This window comes from Manduca sexta, chromosome 7 (assembly GCF_014839805.1).
Source record: "Manduca sexta isolate Smith_Timp_Sample1 chromosome 7, JHU_Msex_v1.0, whole genome shotgun sequence".
NCBI classification, from domain to species: Eukaryota; Metazoa; Arthropoda; class Insecta; order Lepidoptera; family Sphingidae; genus Manduca; species Manduca sexta.
The window spans coordinates 11316855-11335377 of record NC_051121.1 but is presented as its reverse complement, the minus strand read 5'-3'; the positions used below and the strand labels follow the sequence as shown (position 1 = coordinate 11335377).

The 18523-nt window shown below is 35.3% G+C and overlaps 1 protein-coding gene across 2 annotated transcripts in view; it reads right to left on the bottom strand.

Annotated features, from left to right (window-relative positions):
- Positions 1 to 18523, bottom strand: part of LOC115449426 — a 278936-nt gene that overhangs the window by 152602 nt on the left and 107811 nt on the right. For both annotated transcript variants that reach the window (XM_030177242.2, XM_030177243.2), the window contains exon 3: positions 6665 to 6687. The gene's annotated coding sequence lies outside the window, so the exon portion shown is untranslated. The remainder of the gene's footprint in view (positions 1 to 6664; positions 6688 to 18523) is intronic.

Here is an 18523-nt window from a genome sequence, read left to right as displayed (position 1 = left end):
ATTTATCCCCGAAGGGGTATGCAGAGGCGCTTCTTTGTATTATGCGCTGAACCTTTATACATTTAATCTGGTTTTAAAACAGAAACACTGGAGTTTTATGCCCGTTCGTCTGTAGTGAAAACTGCTTTCTGAACTTGTTTTAAAAATGTGTAATATTCAAATAAATGGATTCAAATAAATACTTTATTTTAATTCCCAATTTACGCAAAATTAACAATGACTTAGTAACTATTGATTCTATATGTTCATTAGAACTAGCGAGATATACTGAACACAGGAGGTATTAGTTGATTCCACAAGGGAGCCATTACGGACAGCGCGAAATTCATGCTGATTAGGTTAGTCGATTGGTGACCGAAAAGTATACGTTTTTGGTATATTTATTACTCTCTAGATGGATTTGTCCATTAAGAGCTCACTAAGATCGTAATCAGGTTAAGTAAACGTATAAATTATTTATATATTAATAATAATAATAATATCAGCCCTGTATTATATACTTGCCCACTGCTGAGCACGGGCCTCCTCTACTACTGAGAGGCATTAGGCCTCAGTCCACCACGCTGGCCTAGTGCGGATTGGTAGACTTCACACACCTTCGAAATTCCTAAAGAGAACTTCTTAGATGTGCAGGTTTCCTCACGATGTTTTCCTTCACCGTTAAAGCGAACGATAAATTCACAAAGAATACACACATGATTTTAGAAAAGTCAGAGGTGTGTGCCCTTGGGATTTCAACCTGCGGACATTCGTCTTGGCATAAAGGTATCTCTACGCTGTACTATCACTGAAAACGAAGACGACATCTTAATAATAACATATCATAAACCATCGAAATAAAACAAGTTTTCAATTTTTTTCGCAGGTTTTATAACACCTCTTTCTCCTAACGTTTTGAAATAAAAAAATATATCATTGTAAAATGTAGATAGATATTGTAACGTTGGATTTTCGGACCACCAATACCTCGGTCCACCTCGTAACCATGAAGGCTACAAATTCTTCGAAAAGTCTAAAATTAAAATATAAAACACCGATAATCTCGCAAAACTAGTTTTATTTCGATGTCTAACATTCGCGTAAACATAAGAAATCATAAAACCATATTGAAATCTGTTGGAGATTGTAACCTTCGTCGTGACTTATTATTTTTTTATATGTTCTATTTTTAGAACTAATTGTATTTTGTTTGCCATAGTTACTTCTCTTTAGTCCGAAATAAACACTCATGTCAATAACATCTTTTTACTAACTTTATTTAATTACTAAGAACATATACCATATTTACAACACGTTATCAGCACGAACGCTTAGTTCTTAGTTTTTTCACATTTTTTGGTAAAATAAAGTTGAATATATTTTTTGTGACTAGGAAATAGTAATAGTCTGAAAATGTCACATGAATCTGGAGATGTTTCGAGTATGAAAAATTCCCTGCGTCGATCACATCTTTTCCATTTCCTTGTTTGAGGATAAAAGATGGATATCCGACTTGGAAGTTCAAGATGCGAAATTACCTTATCCATGAGGATTTATGGGAAACAATTAGTGGATACCGAGATGGAGACACAACCCCTGCCTCTACAAAGGTACGCAAAGACGCAAAGGCATTAGCAAAGATATGCTTATCAGTAGAAGGTGCAGCGATAACCCATATAAGATGTGCGAAAACTGCATCTGAGGCATGGACTTGTTTGCAAAAAGCCTTTGAAGATAAGGGAATAGGACGAAGATTATTTTTGGAGCGTAGACTGTACAGGTTGAGTCTATCAGAGTTCAAAAATATTGAACTATATATTAACGCAGTTATGTCAACCGCACAGGATCTTGCGGATATTGATGTAGTCATAGAGGACAAGTCTATTGCTGCAATACTTTTGGGAGGTCTAACTCCAAGGTATGAACCTCTCATTATGGCTTTAGAAAATTGCAATGTAGACGTGACTACAGAGTTGGTGAAAACAAAACTGCTTAATGAAATGTCCAAAGATGTGGCTACATCATTAGACTCTGTCTTTCATGCGAAGAAGAAGCCTAAGTCAATGAAGAAGAATATAGTTTGTTATGAGTGCAAGACACCTGGACATAAGAGACCAGACTGTCCACAGAGAAATAAGAAGGAGAAAGGCAATGCGGTAAATACCAATGATACGATATTTACAAGTCTTAATACTTCTGGAAACCCAAGAAAGGACAAAATTTATGTAGATTCAGGTTGTACTAGACACATGACTTCTAGACGGGACTGGTTTCAGAATATCTCGATACAGAATCAAGGTACTGTTACTGTCGCAAATGGAGAACAGATTAAGTGCTGCGGAATTGGAAATATTTCAATAAACACGCCCGAGAACGTGGTCAACAATATTAGTGATGTTGCTTATATACCAGATTTGAAAGCTAGTTTGTTATCTGTATATAAAACTGTTGAAAAGGGTTTTATTTGTGTTTTTGATAAAAATGGATGTAACTTTTATAAATCTGATACTTTTAATTTTACAGGTGAATCTGTTGCTCATGCCTCGCCCTGTGGTGGACTGTACGTTTTAGATGGAACTGTAAATGTTTCCGAGAATGTGGCGGATAATGTTTTGACACAAGATGTGCACTCTGGTTGTCAGGATAGTTATCAAATTTGGCATAAGAGGTTAGGACATTTGTGTCGTATAGGCATGAACCAACTGAAAAATCACAAGGTAGGTATAAAGTATACAGGAGTAGATAAAACTAGTTGTATCGCTTGCGTGGAAGGTAAACAAGCAAGAAAACCTTTCAAAAGGTTAGCGTTTAATAGGGCTACTTCCCTTTGGAACTGATCCATATGGATTTGCTGGGACCGGTGTCTACAACTTCTTTCAAGGAAATAGATATATGTTGACAATAGTAGACGATTATACGCGAAAAGTGTTTGCTTATTTTATTTCTTCTAAAACAGAAGTCAAAGATATATTTTGTGTGTTTCAACGTTTTGTTGAAAATCAGTTAGATAAAACAATTAAAGCAATTAGGACTGATGGAGGTAAGGAGTTCGTGAATAAAGAGTTTGTTGATTATCTTGCTTCAAAAGGTATTGAACATCAAACAACGACGCCTTATAGTCCTCAGCAAGTTGGAGTAGCGGAACGCACCCATCGTTCGGTTACAGAAAAGGCAAGAACGTTGCTAGCTGAAAGTTCACTACCGAAAGCATTCTGGGAAGATGCATTCCAAGTTGCCATTTACCTTAAGAATAGGTCTCCTCATCGAGCCTTAGGTGGACAAATTCCTTATGACAAATGGTATGGACGAAAAGGTGATCTTAGCCATCTAAAAGTGTTTGGTTGTAGAGCTCTAGTCCATATACCTTCGTGTCACAGGAAAAATTAGATGTCAAGGCACAGGAAGCAATTTTCGTCGGTTATTCTGAAAATCCAGGCACTTATATTTTTAGGGACCCTGCTAACCCACGAAAAGTTATTATATCCAGAGATGCAACCTTTTTTGAAAATTGCTTTACAGCGCTAAAGCAGAAGCAGTTTGTCGCACAGTCAGAATCTATATTGTTATTTGATGAGAAAAAAGAGATTGAGTCTGAGTTTGATCATGACTGTCAATTCTATGACTGTGATGAGAGTATCAGCCCGGCGGCTGAAGCAACTTTACCAGTAAATCTAGAAAGTGCAAAAGAGTCAGTGACTCTGGAAGAGCGAGAGTCTCTCAGTGACTTAAGGATGCCTAGTGTGGAAGAAAAAGAGACAGCGAATTTGGAACAGGAATCGCACCCTGAGCGCAGATACCCTTCCAGAGACAGAAAACCAACAAATTTTTATAAAGCTTACAATACGTCAATGGTAGATTCTAATGAACCTACGACATATTACGAAGCTACTCATGCCGATGATGCTGATAAGTGGCACCATAATATGGCTGGTGAGTATAGTTCTTTAATGAAACTCCATACATGGAATTTAGTAGATAAGCCTAAAAAAGGTTATGCCATGTAAATGGATTTACAAAATTAAACTACCAAACTCTATGGTAAAGAACTTATGATATTGGGAATTTTGTTGATGACATAATAGTCTTCTTTAAATCTAATTTGACATTTGACACTGTCAAGAATGATTTGTTGAAATATTTTTCATTAAAAGATCTCGGAATACTGAAATGTTATTTGGGACTACAAGTTGAAAGTGATTCCGAGAGTATAAGGTTGAACCAGCGAAATTATATTCTTTCTATATTAGAAAAATTTAATATGAAGGATTGTAAGGCCGTGGATACTCCATTAATTAAAAAGAATATGGAAAAAGAATGGATGGTCAAGTCGGTGAGTCTTATCCTTATCAAAACTTAATAGGATGCCTCATGTATCTAGCGGTAAACACACGACCAGACATCGCTTACGCCACGAGCTATTTAAGTCAATTTAATACGTGTTTTACTAAAGAACACTGGAATACTGCTAAAAGGATTCTGCAATACCTAAAAGGTACCCTAAACTATTCATTGGTTTTACAGGGAAGAATAGAGAACCTTTAAAGGGTTTTTGTGACGCAGACTGGGCAAACTGTCCAATCGACAGAAGGTCATACACCGGTTATGTTTACAAGTTAAGTGGAGGTCCAGTATCATGGGAATCCAAGAAGCAACCTACTGTTGCGTTAAGTTCGGCCGAGTCAGAATATATGGCATTAGCGTCTGCCACGAAGGAAGCGTGTTACTTACGTCGGTTTATATACGAGATAACAGGTATACTTTGTTCAGTTAACTTAGCTTCTGACAGCCAAAGTGCCATTAATCTTGTTCGAAATCCTGTACACCACAGCAGGACGAAGCATATAGATACTAGGTTTCACTTTATTAGGGAAAAGGTATCTAATAATATTGTTAAGTTAGAATATATAAAAGTAACGATATGCCTGCTGATGTACTAACGAAGGCCCTCGGACCTCTAGCACACAAACGATGTGTAGTTAACTTAGGTTTAGAAACTTAATTATTTTATTTGTTTTGTTTTCTGTCACAACTGCGATTAAGGGCGGCTGTTGGAGATTGTAACCTTCGTCGTGACTTATTATTTTTATATGTTCTATTTTTAGAACTAATTGTATTTTGTTTGCCATAGTTACTTCTCTTTAGTCCGAAATAAACACTCATGTCAATAACATCTTTTTACTAACTTTATTTAATTACTAAGAACATATACCGTATTTACAACAAAATCAACTTTAAATTTAAAATAATCATCCATTTCTACTGCGAATTATTGTAAATAACCTAATTTTATTTAAACACAAAAAGGTTAAAACTACCAATGTTTAATTAATCCATTACTCGATGAGGAAACACAACCAGAGCGTACACCAACGAATTAATAACAGCACTCGAATTCGTATGTGCCTGCACCCAAAATTATAAGTAGCAGTAAATTATTTTTGTATTAAATCAGGAATTGGTTATAATTTTTTTTATCCGTAAGTTTTTTTATGACTTCGATCAGGCTGACTTATTTGTGTCGAGGGATAATCGTGTTAATGGAGTTCATAAAAGAATTACCGGCAAAACAGAATTTCCTGACTGGAAATCTTTCCCTTCATAGAGGAACGCAAGCATCTGTTCCTCTACAGCGGCGTCTACTTACACGCCACTATACCACTCTTTAGATAACCGCATGTCACTTCCACGCTTGTTTCTTCTTTATACCCACCCATCACGCTTTTATCCCTAAAATGGTCGGCAGAGGTGTGACCAGCGCACCTACTTCTCGCCATGTTCGTTCCATCCCATGATATGATAAGAGGCGAGCCCATCACCATATCGGACGCAAATTCGCCTCTATAGTATACAATTATAAACCTATTTGTATTCTAAAAACATCGTCAGCCGCAGGATGTCCACTGCTAAAAATGGTCCTTTCCTAAAAATTTCCAGATCGACTTATTGGAAGCGGCCCGCATCCAGCGACCTCCTGTGATTTTTATGAGGTCATCTGTCCACCTCGTATTCTAAAATGCCATACTTTTATTCGAACCTAGTCTCTTTAACCTCGAAGCATCAATCAGTGCCTGAAATTTGATGATAATTTATAGTATTCTGAATTAATTTGTACGTCCGCCCAATTGTGTACATTATTACTAATTTATGTTTGTATGCACTGACTGCGTTGATTGTGTAATGAACGTTTTGCATGTTTTTATTGCCTCATTGGTTAAGTGAGGTAATGTGTTCGATTCTCGGGTCGGTCAATGAGGTTTTTGATTCGATTAACATACAATAAACCGCATTCAAATAACACTACAAAAAAACATATACGGATTACTAATTTTGAGATCAATCATTGATTTCGATTAGTTCTTTGCTGTATCTTCAAAGACCAAGGTTCAATGCTAATTAAATTAATATAAGACCACCATGTAACTAAACACAATATTTTTTTTCAAAATCGGTTCATCATTGCCTGAGATATCTCTTAACTAATAAAAAAAAGTCGAATTAGTAACTTCTATATTTTTTATGTTGTTTAATAAAGACATCTTATCCATTAAAATCTTCTACTAAGGGTTGTGCTTGGCGAAATGTGAGCCCCTAATAACTTACACAGATCTTTCAAGTAGATAACTTTTGTTCTAGAAAATGCCTAGCATACAGACAAAGCCGCGTGCATAACAAAATATATACTCACAGGTAAAGTACTGATGAAATATTCTGAAACAAAAATACAATTTTAATTAGTATTCACTTGAATAGAATTTTGCCAAAATGTAAATAAACTGACGTATCCACGATTTACTTAGGTTTTGCTTTATTTAAATATAGAAATGCAATTTATAACAAAAGGAATTCAAATACAAAAGCAGTAAAGCTTGTTTTCATTTAATTTAACGTTGTGAAATATTTAATAAAATATTTTTTCACATTTTTACAAATTATATAAAAAATAGTAATCACTGCCTCGGTGGCATAGATCTATTGTGACCACGGTACGCCTACCGAGGTTCCAGGTTCGAATTCATTAGTTTGACATAGGGTTTTTCTTCTCAATATCACCGATCGGGAATTTATGCTCGATAAGACCATAAGCTCGCCCTCTATCATATCATGGAATGGAATACATAAGGCAAAAAGTAGGTAGGTAGTTACGTCCCTCTCTACCCGAGGTAGAAGGCGTGAGACAAATTTAAATACATTCTAAAAACAAACGTACATTCGTTTTAAGAAATTCTGGAAAAACCTTAAAGCCCATACGTTCATTAGTTGTTCCGATCCAAATAGAATAAAAACCGGGGATATAAATAACACGCCTACAACCACTTCGTTTCGCTTGTATAAACATTCTTCTTCCAAAAAACGTTACAATTGCGGCCAAAATAGTTGTGTACGAAAGTATTTATATATTTATGTTATGTGTTATATTCCAAAGCGTATCTTCAGAATTAATATTAAACTATATGTTAATACGTGAATTGATCTATCTGTGAGACGAATTTATCTAAATCGGTTAATTATTACTGCTATAAAACAACCTATCTTCAAATTTAGAGTGAGAAAGAGGAAACGATTTAATACATACCACTGGTGAAGAGTGACATTTTTCCAAAAGGAACATATAGGTACTACTAATATGCATATGCGGTTTGCAAATTATTCTAATGATAATTATATTTTACATGAAATATGAAAAAGCGGCGATAGCCTAGTTGGGTGTGGAACGGACTGCCGAGACGAATGTCCACAAGTTCAAATCCCAAGGGCACACATCTCTGACTTTTCTAAAAAAAAATCAAATGTGTATTCTTTGTGAATTTATCGTTCGCTTTAACGGTGAAGGAAAAAATCGTGAGGAAACCTGCACACCTGAGAAGTTCTCTATAGGCATTTCGAAGGTGTGAGAAGTCTACCAATCCGCACCAGGCCAGCGTGGTGGACTAAGGCCTAATCCCTCTCAGTAGTAGAGGAGGCCCGTGCCTAGCAGTGGGCAAGTATATATAATACAGGGCTGATATTATTATTATGAAAAGGAAGCCGGCAGGAATCGGGTTATATGGACTCTTTGCCGCTGATATATACTGCTGCTATGACGAAGATAGATTTTATTATGTCTGATGTATACTAGAGTTGCTTGTGTAACACAAAGGAAACATAAAAACGATTGTTTGCGACGTATTGTGTGTGACACAACCCTCACTTTCATTTCACATTTGTCTTGATAAACACGACAAATTAAACCAAGAATTCCGTACGACTGTGCGAAACGAGAATATTCTACATTATCTCTAAAGAAACTTTCCTTGTGTCAATCAGAGTTTACAGAAGTCTCTTGGTATCTAAAAAGTTTTCTTCAAAATTATTGCGAATGGAAATAAACCTAGAAAGAAAGATATTTTTAAGTCACTCTACTTTCTTATTAACGCTGCCTAGAGTACTGTATTCAACAAGCATGGAGATTCATAAAATGTGACGAATTATTACCACTATTGTAGAAATTTAAGTCATTCAAAAAATCTCAAAAGGTGGCGTAAAACACTCAAAAAATGCCAACGTTCCATTACGAAGCATTCACTTTGCAGTGATTAATAATAAATGAATGCAGGGAACCCGTACCAAGTGCCTTAGCTTGCCAACGTAAAGCAAAAATTATCTCAATTTTCACAGGAGAATTCACTTAGAATTCAAGTGTTGTTTATACTTTAAAATTTGATAAATTACTTGGGAAAAAGTTGTTACTGCGCCGTGAGATAGCTCAGAATAGAATGAACACATCTGTTACTAGTGTGATAAATATGAGACGAAGTTCGAGACCGCGGTTCAGGCGTAATGTGGGAAGTTGATATACAACGGATGAACCAACAAAAATATTGCGACGAAACTAAAGTTGAGCGCGATTTGGATGAAGTACTTTTTGCCTGCGCTGTTTTGTTGAAGTACTTTTGTTTTAAGACGTCATCGAATGATTTGGGTCTCGTCGTTAATTAGTTTTAGAACTAAATAATCTTATGACAAATGGAATAAACTTAGATTAGATTATTTATGGTAGGGTGATACTTTATTTAGATTAGAGAACTTGTCCATGGTCTAGTTTATCCTATAATAGGACCCTTCACCTATCATATCTATGAAGATTTCGATCAATTATTGAGGTGAAATCATAAAAAATCACATAATATTCTATTTCTTCTCTTTAAAGCAATATAACACTTCGATGACAAATAAAAAGAGTCGAGAAGAAAAGAACCTCAGCGATAGGTATACTAGTTCTAACTATGCCTACCCTTTCCAAAAAACGGAAATCTCTAGAAAATGTATTTTATATTTCCCTACTTGACGACTGCCAAAATTTGTATTTAGACTAAATAATTATCATTAAAATACATTACCTCATTCCGGTATCCTAAGCAGAACACGCTAACAAAGATATTCTCTTTCACGACATTTAGTAGAAATACTTTCTTTATCCAAATTGTCAATAAATTTGAAATACGCCATGTCATTCCCGTTTATGACGTCGAATTTTCTCGTGTTTACATGCAGTAAATCATGCAAGGGGCTCTGCCTGTCCCGTGGTTAATGTGCCGTGGTGATAAAATGTTCAGCATATTTGTCTTTTATGAAACAATAGCATTTCCTTATGAACGCTTACCCGATGGTTTGAGACACGCTTTGACACAGTGAAGGTTACACATCGTAATGAAGTTACTTCGCTACGGAAATGTCTTTGTTTACTATTTAAGAATTTATATTACATTATCTTATATGATATGTTTTACATTTAACAGGTTTTTATGAAGAAATGAGCTAATGAGTGAGAGTCAAGTGATTGTTTTTTTATGGATTTCAGTGAAACCAATTTAAAAATACAAGTATTACTGAGACGCGTATCTCTATTGCAATTCTGAATATACTTCGTTCGTAAATTTGGCCGCGAAATACGGTTGGAACATTATTGTAATTCTTTCAAAATTTTGGAGGCTGTTTGACGAATTTATTTAAATAAGTTTAATATTTTTATAAATGAAAGTTTTGTGTTTCAAAAATGCCGATATAAGTTGACTATTTAAATAACCTAATCCTTTATAACAAAAACTTTAAATAAATAACATTAAATCAATTCATCAAAAGCAAAAAAAACTATGCCCATAATAGTCGAAGGATAAACTAAACATTAAAAATTTCCTTCCATTACGAAGTAAGTAAACAAGCTAATTGAAAGGTATAAAAACAAAACGTCCTAATTACACCAAAATCCGACGCTAAACCTTTTAGTAGCATAAACATTGAAGAAAACAAGATAGTGGATGATTTAGTATTTTAAATGATTAAGTTATTTTAACAGAGCATACGGGACGCGGTTTAAGGTAAATCTTCCGTCGTTACTCGGGATTATCCCTGAATATTAGGCGCCCAGTTATTCGGGCCCGAAGTGTAATTTCACACGTGTATAGACGAATGTTCCATCAAGCTGCAATGAATTGTTATGGCTCGCCTACTCGTGGATTAAGGAAAGGTCTTGTATTCTGAAGAATTTAGGCATGCTTTTACGAATACTGGTCTGAATCAAGGTGAAAATGTGGTGATGTTTTAAAAGGTATATAATAATATCAGCCCTGTATAATATACTGTCCCACTGCTGGGCACGGGCCTCCTCTACTACTGAGAGGGATTAGGCCTTAGTCCACCACGCTGGCCTAGTGCGGGTTGATAGACTTTACACACCTTCGAAATTCCTGTAGAGAACTCAGATGTGCAGGTTTCCTCACGATGTTTTCTTTCACCGTTAAAGCGAACGATAATTCACAAAGAATACACACATGATTTTAAAAATGTCAGAGGTGTTTGCCCTTGAGATTTGAAACTGCGGACATTCGTCTTGGCAGTCCGTTCCACACCCAACTAGGCTATTGCCGCTTTTAAAAGGTATAGTACTATTTAAATGTGTTCTATTTTGCACTTTATTTATTTATTTATAGATATAGATAAGCGATTAGAATTTTAATGTGTGTGTAAATGCTATAAAAATGCTTTATATTTTGTGTATATCGCGCGAAAACGCTACGCTCCTGCCTTGATTTATGAGTTCTCTCGATTTTATACAGCAGTTGTCTAGTGTCATTTGTGAAATATTGTCATTTGTGATATTGATTTGTACTTTCCGCTTTCGTAAAACCATTTTCCATTGACATTTATGAATAAAACAATCCACATGTCTATTAATAAACAGCTAGTTAAATCAAAATATCCCATCGATTTTTTATAGAAAAAAAATAATAAACATTTATCTCTTATTATTCATGAGAACCTCCCCCCCCCTACACATCACGCATTTATCCTTTAGGCAAATGTGCCACCAGAACACCCATTATTTATCTGTGTTTTTTTCAGACCATGATATGTTAAGGGGCAAGCCTATCACCATATCGAACACAAATTTCGGACTCCAGGCAGATATTACACAGTAAATATCAGTTTACCCAAGCCGAGATTCGAACCCAGGACCTCAGAGCGATGTAGCACAGCGCATGCTATACAACCACGCCACCGAGGCAGTCTTTTATTTCAATGGATCTTATTAAAATATTTTTATTGGTTATAGTGATAAGTATGCATTTTTGTTTTATTTTTTCTGACGAAGTGAAACACCTTGTTTTGAGTCAACGTCTTCTCTGATGCATAAAGTTTTAGTATAAAAAGTTATGGCACATAAAATGTTTTCCTTGTCTTTTGTTCATATTTTTAATCAACTCAACAACGAACAAGCCGCTTAGTAATAACCGGGGCTACCTATGAACAGAAGCACGTTACATTATTTAGAATTGTAGGATACTTCTGCTTTTATCTTCAGACATTAGTGATTTGTAGTTAACAGATAATAATTGCAATGGCTGTTCTTATTTTTTTTATTCTAGTACAGGAAAGTGACCCTACTGAGCCTGATGGTAAGTGATGTGTAGTCCAATAGTGTCGACTGACGAGAGTTGATTATCCCTCTTCGGTCGAAACAATTATGACGGCCTTTTAGAACTGGATATATACAGGCTGATCCCGGAATGCGACTCACCTAGGTGGGCAACTATGGCGGGTTGTAACACCTTGTGCACAGTGGTCGCTATCCGGCCGGATATAAAATATATCCTATTACCTACAAAGAAATTCTTTAGCGATGTAACTTGCGCACTGATGCTTGGCGGCAGAAATAGACAATACGATGTTAAGTACATACCCAGTGAGTCTCCCACATATATTTATTATCTAGTACGATTCATGTCCTGAGCTATTGCATACTTGTAATAGTTCAACTTAAAAGCAGTTTTTCGAAATTCTCAGATACACCCTTATTTGTGCCAGCAACGTAATTTTTCAGGTAATATAATGGCGCATATGTTATGACTTGATACTTTAAACAAGCTTAGAATTCTTGCCTTCCAGTTTTGTGGCTGAGGTAGTACAATATTCTAGCAAATACAATAAAAATTGTCCTATATATCTTGTCTCATTGAATAATTAGCGATACTATCCAAAATATTATATTACAAAGTCCTACAGGCCACTCCTCTGAGCTGGAAACATAACAAAAGATGTCGTTAAGTCAATCAATACCTAATAATTCTAACAAACATACAAAAATTGAAACATTAACTAACTCTCGCGTCTACAGCGAGTAGGAAGCAAGATTTTAGGTGATGTTACCGTTCATGAACAGCCGTATTCCCTATCATTAGGCGAGCACTTAGGTTCCTCACCCAATTGCTAGACAAAACCATTCAGTCAATCAACCGTCAGACCACACTCTGCCTAGATCCAACTCGGTTGACCATCAGATGCCATCAGGTCACTTTACCGCAAAAATAAAAGATGAGTTGCCGTTTTAATAGCTCTCTTAGAACCCCTAAACCTTTTATCAAGCAAAAATATTACTATAACCCTAGCTTAAAGAATGTATCAGCATTTTCTTTAGCAACAGATAAACTACTTATCTATCCATCAAATCCGTAAAAATAGGCCAACGTCTATCAATAAAAGAACGATTCAATTGACCGGGAGTGAATGAACGAAATGAACTGAAACCTATCGGGCGGGAATGCGCCTTTTACGATAAACGTTCACAGTGATTGCACCGATGGGTTTACGATGTTTCAAATTGGAAAATAATGGTGGTACTAGCCGAATGAACTGATTGAATGGGAACGAATGGGAATTTAAATATTTATGAGACGATTAGCGGTGGTTTCATAGCGTCTTAAACGATGGATCGGTTGTTAAGATAGAGGTGAGTGTAAAGGATGCATTTTGTAAGGCTCAGTGTCTTAGCGTTAAGATTTTATTGACAAATGCTGGTGAATAAGTAAATCACGTGCTTTGCTTTTAAAGGCTACTTGTCTAAAGCCTCAGGTGATCAATTAAATGAATGTATGTATTGAAATGTATTACTAAATTAATTGGAGGTTCCTTAACAGATCTATAGGCGATAGCCTAGTTGGGTATGGAACAGACTGCCAAGACGAATGCCGCAAGTTCAAATCCCAAGGACACACACCTCTGACTTTTCTAAAATCATGTGTGTATTCTTTGTGAATCTATCGTTCGCTTTAACGGTGAAGGAAAACATCGTGAGGAAACCTGCACATCTGAGAAGTTCGCGATAGAAATTTCGAAGGTGTGTGAAGTCTACCAATCCGCACTAGGCCAGCGTGGTGGACTAAGGCCTAATCCCTCTCAGTAGTAGAGGAGGCCCGTGCTCAGCAGTGGGCAAGTATATAATACAGGGCTGATATTATTAACACATCTATAAACGTAGGTACAAATTAGCAATTTTGTTTTTAGACCTCTGGTTTCACTGCCTATATGAAACGCAATTGCGATGTTTAAAACACGGGGACAAACAAAAATAAAGCAAACTGAAACGTTAGTATAAAACATATAGATACGATTTTTGCCTGTCTCAGAAAACCATTTTGCGGTTAATAACATTTTAAGTTGGATTAGTCTGTCTAAAATAATTGCTGTAAATAAATCAGAGAACATGAACTGATGTAATATCAAGTCAGTTTATTTAGACGGATCCCTTAAATACGTATATAATTCTGTTAATAATAATATAATACTGGAAACTTTAATATTTCCAGCTTATAAATATTTCCCGAAGGAATCCTTGGAGACACTTACCTGTATATATACACGAACGTTAATATCTTAAATATTTCGAGAAATAATGATATTCATATTTAATAAGTAACACGGGGCCACGTGGCCTAAAAACGTCGCTCCGTCTAATTTCCTTCCATTCTTCTACACAAAATACCCTCGTTTTATATTTTCGAAGGTATTAATTATAATCATATTTTGGACCGCCCTCGGGAAACCAAGCCAGGTGTATAGGCACTGGGGGCTTAAGCAACTTAGGGTACTGTATTGCTGACATTAGTAATTAATACACTTGCCATGTCTGAAGTGCTACTTACTTTTCAATCAAGAGTAGGTACCATATTTAGTATTTCCCTGCAATCAACAACAGGGAAAACCTACGAATGGAATACTTCAATTATCCGGATAAGCAATTGCGCGACCCGGTGGAGAATGGGAAAGAAATGGAGAAAGGAAGAGTGGGGGGAAATGGGACCTTTCTAGGATAGGCAGAGGAGAAAAGGAAGGGAAATGTTCATGGGCCCTTATAAAGCTCTGTGTGAAGTTACCACGAGGTAACACACAGGATTATATGCCTAGAGCTAAGACAAACATCCAACCGTATATGGGCATGCATTCGGTGTGAAGACCGCACAAGAATTGCCTTGGAGAGAGGAGGCTGAGTAGTTGCCATTTACATTAGACGTCCAATACGTGAACATTGTAAAACCAGTTTAGAATACAAAATAATGCATAATTCTTTTATATGGTCTCAGGAAAGTGACCCTAATGCAGTAGATGATCAACGTAATGAGGAGTGAGATCTAGTGTCGACTGACGAGAGATAAATATTCCTTGCCATGCGACACACAGTCGTATTACACCTTCCAATAAATCCAACAATTTAGTTATCAGACATCAAATCCAACTACCAAAATAAATGACCGCTAAATCAAATTCAATAAGATATTAGACCGAATTCATTAAACATTCATAGGGTGGATATTTTCGTAAACGCGTGCTGGAATGAGGCCAGAATTTCGTGCGTCTTGTATGTAAATCCACCCTACATTACTGCTAGGAATGGGTTATTAAGACATTAAACTAACTTAACTAGACGCTTGTAGTAAAAGCAAATTGTAACCAACAGTTTCTTCATGAAGTGTAAACGGACAAGCTAAGTAAAAGGCAATAATTGCCACATTAAAAATGTAATAAGAAAAAGTAACGGTATAAGCATCAGTCCTTCTCTAGTTTTTTTAACAATACTCTAACTAAGGATACATGGCATGTAACAATAACAATGGCGTAGCATTTTCACAATTAATAGTGTGAGGTGCAATTATAGGAGAACAGAGCATGCAAATTTAAATACTTGGTTTGAAATGAATATTTATCATTAATTTTATTTAGACATAATATATGAGTTTATGAAATTTACAGTAGTTCGATACAATTTACTAAAGCAATTGTTACAGCTAGCATTAGACAGTTGATCAATGACTTCCGCAAAAAAACTCGTCTATTTGAAAACGGCATCATCTCCGAGGTCGCTCAAACTGGGCTGTAGCGTCTTAGCTATTATTTTGTTTAAAGATATCCTTGTGAGATGGTGTGAGTGATAAACTCTTCAATGATGAAAACAATAGTTAAAAATCTTCCATAAATTAGTTGTTTTTTTTTTTTAAATATTATGTCATGATAATACTTATCATTGATTATAATTATTTATTTATTTACATCAACACACAGCCATTACAGGTTACACCCAATTCGACTGGCGAAACTATAATAACATAATAACTTACAACTTTATTATATAACTACGTATTTATAAAAATAAATTATGTAACAAAAAAAAATTAAATTAAATTAAAGCTAAGAATAACAAATTACATGCAACAAAATACATAAACGAAATTAGAATCAATATTTATTTTGAAAAAAAACACACATCATGCCTATATTCCCAAAGGTGTAGGCGGAGGTGCAACCAGGATACACACTTTTCGCCATCGAGCACAAATTTCAGATCCGGAATCTTATACGGAACAGAAAAAATAGAAAAAAGAAAGCGCAGTCTCTTTACCAGAATGTTCTCCTACCGCGCAATTTATTTTATTTAGTTTTCATTACAAAGCATTTGTGCTAGTATACAGAGATATTTTAAAATAGTAATACTAATAATAGTACTAGTTATCAATTATAATACAGATTCGTAACATACGACAAGGCTTCGAATGTTACGAAAGGTGAAAATCAAATAAAAAATCGTAAATGTTTTTTTCGGAAATTAAAATATATATCAACTAATAATAGCGGCGAGCTTTACAAACTTCAATAAATATTATAACTTGCGCCTGTTATAATATTTCAATAGACCAAGAATGACGACTAATAAAACTTCATGAAAATTAAATAACCAAACTAATCTCTCCTAACTTAAACCACAATAAGACCGGCGTTTATTAAGGGACTTTCAAAAGACTCCGAGGATTTGGGCAAAAAACTCCAGAGTTTCAGGCAAAAACAAAATTAACGAAACAACGGAAAAGTTATATTTTGTTAGCTAATGAGTTTTAGTTATTTATTACCCAATTGATTCATATTACGCGTATCTATTTTATAAATTATCCACTGATTTCGAAAATGAACCAATCAAAATAACTCATTTGAAGACATGTCAAAATACTTTGTTCTGATTGGTCCATTTTTAAATAGATCGAAAAAGCGATTAGAATCGATTATTCAAAATGGCGGTTAATGAATTCTTCTTATTATTTTATCATACTTCTTACTTTACTTTATAGATGCGAATGTCTACGAAAATTATAAAAATAAAAGCAGAAACTGCTGGACAGATTTAGATGGAATTTATACAAAACTTGAATTAACGTAAAGGTTATTTTATCGCGCTAGTTTGCTCTCGTGAGAATTATTAAAATTTTGAATATGATTTTTTAATAGGTGCGGCTGGCTACATATAGATACGTTACCAATTGTTGAAGTGATTTAGGAGTTTTGTAACGGCAAAGGCTTTTTTTTTCTTTTTTTTTTAACGTAGGTAAATCATCAGATGACTATCTCCCGCCTTGGGATGGGCGGGAGGTCGTGTCAGACTTCTACTGACTAAAAGCCTACGGTGTTCCGATCCTTTGCCTATGTGCCTAGGTCCAAGATCCGATGGCATTGAAACCTAGGCAGGACGGCAAAGGCTTTTACATGAAATCACGGGTAACACCTATAGTTATACCCAGGGCTTTTAGGGGGCGGGGGGCACGCGGGGACATGCAATGCTCTCAAAGGAAAATTTAAAAATATCTAAAAAATGCAATTAAAAATCACAATAAGGGAGCAGTGGCGAAGCGTCTATACAACCAGATTCCTACCGACTTTCCTTTAAAGTTTATTTACGTTTGTCTTAGTATTTATTTTTTGATAAATTGGCCGCGATATGTTACCAACGCAATATTTTTTTGCCTCGGGTTACCTTTTAAAAAATTTCACACTTCGCCACTGGAAGGGAGGGTGGTACAAACCATTATGGACTTACAACTTTCGAGATTCAGCGTGCCCCAAAAAAGAATGACACAAAATGCCCGCTTATCACCGTGTGGATATTGAAATAAAGGATTTAAAGCCTCGTCTATTGCTGTCACTAAGGTCTTAAGTTCGATTTTTGAGAGCACACCCCGACTTTCTGATACGTATGTTGTGACTTAACTCTGAACCTACCAACTACACTTGTTGTCATAAAAAAAACATGTTTTGAATTTGTATCAAACACTAAATTGCTGTCAAATTCAAGTATATAATTTGACAATACATACCATTGTTTATATAACGACACCCAAAGCATTTAACTGAGCTCGTTACAATACAAGCATTATACATTGTTTAACCCTCCACTGCCTGTTTTGATTGTAATCCTATTGTTCGAAGGGCAAAGGGTGTTTCGAACTTGAATGTATTATTACAAAAAATTTCATGATTACGTCAACCCTTATCAAGGGTATAAATGGCCATTATGTTTCGATGAAATCATAATGATATTTTGTCTAAATTATGTTAAGTATAACAAATCAATTATTAATATACAATTTCGTCTAAATAAAAAAAACTGTTTAAAGTCTAAGTATGATTGCATTGATAATTATTTATAGTTTTTGATTATGTTTTATATTAATCCGGACTATGGTCTATTTGGCAACTTTCATCCAATTCATTCATCGGTTTCCGCGCTTACTTATAACCAAAATCAAAACATCTTTTCAAGTTATCGCCTTAATTATATTAAGAATAATCTTTACGTGTATTAACATCCACGGTAATGACTTAATAGAAAATATTTATCATAAAAATAATTAACTCTGTGTTAAAAAAAGAATCTGATGTAAGTATACAAGGTCATTTTGACATTGCGTTA